The sequence below is a fragment of the Coregonus clupeaformis genome, unplaced genomic scaffold (genome assembly GCF_020615455.1).
Source record: "Coregonus clupeaformis isolate EN_2021a unplaced genomic scaffold, ASM2061545v1 scaf2611, whole genome shotgun sequence".
NCBI lineage: Eukaryota > Metazoa > Chordata > Actinopteri > Salmoniformes > Salmonidae > Coregonus > Coregonus clupeaformis.
The window spans coordinates 65,001-70,228 of NW_025536065.1; the positions used below are offsets into that span (position 1 = coordinate 65,001).

At 37.6% G+C, this 5,228-nt stretch overlaps 1 non-coding gene and 1 pseudogene across 1 annotated transcript; both read right to left on the reverse strand.

Moving 5' to 3' along the window:
* Nucleotides 1–1,120: 1,120 nt before the first annotated feature.
* On the reverse strand, nucleotides 1,121–1,239 carry LOC123488945. Its single transcript, XR_006660352.1, has one exon. It is a non-coding gene; the product is annotated as a 5S ribosomal RNA (ribosomal RNA).
* A 1,217-nt stretch (nucleotides 1,240–2,456) lies between these two features.
* LOC123488947 lies at nucleotides 2,457–2,574 on the reverse strand (annotated as a pseudogene).
* Between the last annotated feature and the right edge of the window lie 2,654 nt (nucleotides 2,575–5,228).

The window sequence follows — 5,228 nt, forward strand, 5'->3', positions numbered from 1 at the left end:
TCAAACCTTGCTTACATTTCCAAGTATATATATATATATATATATATATATATATATATATATATATATATATATATATATATATATATTTGAGTCTTGTGGGGGTGGAAGAGGGCATATCCTATGTTGACTTATGACAAGTTCATGGACTAGGGCCCTATAAAATAGGCGTTGCGGACCGAATCACGGAATCCAGACATTAAACCCAAATTCAACAATATTCAAACATTTATTGAACTTAGTAGGAAATCAACTAAATCTATTCAACTTGTTAGAAAACATATTCATTTGCCCAAGCCAATCATAAGACATGAACAAAATGCATCAGTGATTGGTATTTCCATGAACTTTCTGAAAGGGCACAGGAATGCCCCTGTCTGTGTGCATGTGTGCGGTGCGCGCGATGTCTACACTTTGTGTAGCCGTTAGCGATGATGCTAATGATAACCTTCTTCTGGTAGGGAAGGAATGGCTTTCCCCCAAAACCTTCGCAAGTAAATGTTAACTACAAAGTAGCCTATGCCTGCCTGGCAGAATTATACCGTGATCATTTGCATCACTCCAGTGGCCATTTGTCCTACAGCAACACCGCTTAACCAAACAAAGGTCTCTTCCTGGTGCACGCTTGCATTTAAGGGTAACTACACCCCAAAATCTAAATGTCTTCCATTTTTCCCAGACCTCAAAAATGGTCACCTGATAGGGTTTAAACATTGTTGTGGACATAGAACATCCAATTGTGCTGTTTTGCTATTAAAAAGGTGTACTTTTGAGAGCGAAAACCTGCCAAAACAGGGACAAACGGTCAACGGGGAAATCTAAACGGAGAAAAGGGAACTTGGGAATTAACGGAATCAGGCAAAACATTGAAGGGATTTTATAGTGCCTAATGGACTACAGACATTGACAGTCTCCTAGACTAAAAACAAAGGCTGTATGTACTGCCTACATTTTGAGGGAAACGCAATGTCCATTATTTGATTTGATCAGGGCAGGGCAGGGCAGGGCAGGGCAGCACACACAAACTGCATTTAGTCCAATAACAATCCATGATATTATTAGGGTGATAAATAAAAGGCAATTGCTCCATGACACAAGAGCACGCTCTACTGGGACAAAAAGCTTACAGCACCTGGTATTCCCAGGCGGTCTCCCATCCAAGTACTAACCAGGCCCGACCCTGCTTAGCTTCCGAGATCGGACGAGATCGGGCGTATTCAGGCTGGTATGGCCGTAAGCGAGGGAACAACTCTTGGTACACTATATAAAGTCAATGTGTCACTCACTCTGAACGAGACACAGAAAAGTATCCACTTTATGACACAGACTGAAGAAGCTCAAACCTTGCTTACATTTCCAAGTAATATATATATATATATATATATATATATATATATATATATATATATATATATATTTGAGTCTTGTGGGGGTGGAAGAGGGCATATCCTATGTTGACTTATGACAAGTTCATGGACTAGGGCCCTATAAAATAGGCGTTGCGGACCGAATCACGGAATCCAGACATTAAACCCAAATTCAACAATATTCAAACATTTATTGAACTTAGTAGGAAATCAACTAAATCTATTCAACTTGTTAGAAAACATATTCATTTGCCCAAGCCAATCATAAGACATGAACAAAATGCATCAGTGATTGGTATTTCCATGAACTTTCTGAAAGGGCACAGGAATGCCCCTGTCTGTGTGCATGTGTGCGGTGCGCGCGTATGTCTACACTTTGTGTAGCCGTTAGCGATGATGCTAATGATAACCTTCTTCTGGTAGGGAAGGAATGGCTTTCCCCCAAAACCTTCGCAAGTAAATGTTAACTACAAAGTAGCCTATGCCTGCCTGGCAGAATTATACCGTGATCATTTGCATCACTCCAGTGGCCATTTGTCCTACAGCAACACCGCTTAACCAAACAAAGGTCTCTTCCTGGTGCACGCTTGCATTTAAGGGTAACTACACCCCAAAATCTAAATGTCTTCCATTTTTCCCAGACCTCAAAAATGGTCACCTGATAGGGTTTAAACATTGTTGTGGACATAGAACATCCAATTGTGCTGTTTTGCTATTAAAAAGGTGTACTTTTGAGAGCGAAAACCTGCCAAAACAGGGACAAACGGTCAACGGGGAAATCTAAACGGAGAAAAGGGAACTTGGGAATTAACGGAATCAGGCAAAACATTGAAGGGATTTTATAGTGCCCTAATGGACTACAGACATTGACAGTCTCCTAGACTAAAAACAAAGGCTGTATGTACTGCCTACATTTTGAGGGAAACGCAATGTCCATTATTTGATTTGATCAGGGCAGGGCAGGGCAGGGCAGGGCAGGGCAGCACACACAAACTGCATTTAGTCCAATAACAATCCATGATATTATTAGGGTGATAAATAAAAGGCAATTGCTCCATGACACAAGAGCACGCTCTACTGGGACAAAAAAGCTTACAGCACCTGGTATTCCCAGGCGGTCTCCCATCCAAGTACTAACCAGGCCCGACCCTGCTTAGCTTCCGAGATCGGACGAGATCGGGCGTATTAGAACGGTCTTTTTTTTAGTAAAAACAATAATATAACAGTAACACTTTAATTAATAACAATACAACACAAATAAAAACATAATTACACCATCAGACCCTATCATCAATAAAAGAACAAAAAATTAAAAACAATAATCTAATATAGACATTAACATAAATCCATTTCAGAAGTTAACCCTAACCTCCTCCCTCGTCAAATAACATAGACACTAAAAGTACTCCCCTTTATAAACATACTCAAATTCTCTAGTTTTGCATTATACATTAAATCCACCTGCTCTTAAACCTGCTTTAAAATTACCAGTACATTCACCCTTTTCCCTTCAAAATAGTTTCATAATTCCTTCTACAGTAAATTGCATACCTCACAAAACTCAATACAATATTCAACAGGTATCACATTCACACCTAAACATTCATCTCCATACTCCAAATAATAACCTATTCCTCCCATTCAAAGCTTTTTCTAAAAATCTTTCCAGCTCCCTAAAATTTTTTACAATTCCTTTTTACAAAACCTGTCAGATCTCGGACATTCAACAAATAAATGAAAGACTCTGGGCTTCATCATACACACATCACATTCTCGCTTCCGGTTTATCTGATGTAAAATAATATTTGTGTATATAGATTATGCCGTATCATAAAATCCATGTTCTCACAATTTCTGTTTATTCCCAAACAAAACCAATTTCTCCAATCAAAAGAAACATCCAAATCAATAAACATTTTTTCACATCCTCTCAGCGCAGACTCAGCACACACAGACTTCAAACATACACTTAAAACAATCTTTTCTGTAAGGCTTGCAGGAAAAATTGTTTCCGATCCTTTACCATATAGAGACTTGGCAGCACATACAAGTCCTCATATTCCCTCCCCATTTATCACTTTTATCCACTACCCGGAATGCATAATTAAAATTCTTCATATTCTGCAATACTAATTTTTCTCTCCACTGTATCATCAACCTCCCAGTAATTCAGAATGCCGTTGCTTAAAAAACCCCGGTTAACTCGTAGAGAAAAATCTTTTACCAATATTAACCCAGCCTTCATGAACATTTTGTTGTGACAGCACCTTCCCACCACACTCTCTATTTTTCGGATTCAAAAACACAGGCTGATTAAATATGTTGTCCTTATTTGTACATGTACTCAATCTTAGGAAGAAATTCCGCCTGCTCAAGAAAACACCTGCTTTATAGAACTCAGGCAAACCCTCCAACCATATCCTTCTTCCATGACATCAATAATCCACTTTCTTCACTTACTTGTACAAAATGTTTAAAAATCCTTTTCATCCATAATCTACCTCCCCATATAAGTATTTTTGCACAGTTTTTATTCTCTTGGCTCTACTCTTCATCCAAATCTACCAATTTCAACCCCCATCCCTTTAAATCCGAGATAAGAGTTGCCCGCCAATCCTAGTCCCCTTCCTCCATAGGAAATCTGTAAATGCAAACCATTGAATTCTTTTAACACCCATTGTGGCATATCCAATGAACCTAGAACATAGATACATTTGGATACACCAAAGAAAATCACCACCACCTTCCCCCTCAAGAACAGTTTTTCTTGCCTTCCAATAGGATAGAGTATGTTTTATTTTATTCAAAACCCCAGTCCATGTCTCATCTCTCATTCCCTTCTTTATCCAATCCAAAAACCACCCCTAAAGTCTTTATATAACCTTCCAGCCTTTTGAAAAGGGAATCCACAGTCCAATCTTTTTCATCTATCCCCCACATACATTATTTCAGATTTTTTTCAACATTAAGTTTTTGCCCTAATGCCTTGCCATATACCTCAAAAACACTCCATTACATTCTTTCACACTTACAACATCTATCACAGCAATCATGTAGATATCGCATATTGCTGTATAACACCTCCCCCCATCCGGTATCCGTATACCTCTAATTAATTTTGTTTGCTTTAATCATTGCTGCAAGCGGTTCACCGATAAACTATAAAAAGAGCAGCTGATAACGGACATCCCTGCCTAACAGATCTCTCCAGATGAAAGAATCATCCATTACATTTTACTCTGCTCCTTGCATATCATTCAGTATTCAATCCAACCTATCATTCTTTTCACCAAACTAAATTTCTGAAGTAGTACGAGGTAAAAGGGAATAATAACTTCTAATAAAAGCCTTATTTAGATCCAAATCTAATCACAAAACCCCCTTTCCTTCCCCTATATGGTTTATACATATAATTCTCAAACACTAATATTCCGATAATATACGTGTGTTTACATATTTTCAAAAAACTACATAAGGCTAGATCATATAATCAAGAATTTAAAAAGTGTAACGGGTTTATAATTATCAAATTTGCACGATCTTATTTTTATACAGAAGGGTTAAAAACTCAGGTGTAATGCACCACTGAGTTTTTTTTTAATATATTCATACAGTTTTTTAAAATTAAAAACAAATCTGGTGCAAAAGATTTATAAATTTCCGCAGTTAGGCTATCAGAATGACTATATTGCAATTAGCATCTAATAGGCCTTAATGTAGTTAGACTCATATCTTCTTCATCACATGTTTTTTTCCCTTCTGTTAATCTTCTAGTATCCACATGTTCAAGCAATCATATCCATACAGGAATCATTAACCTTTTAAATAAGCATTATAATATTCATTAGATCGAATCTCACC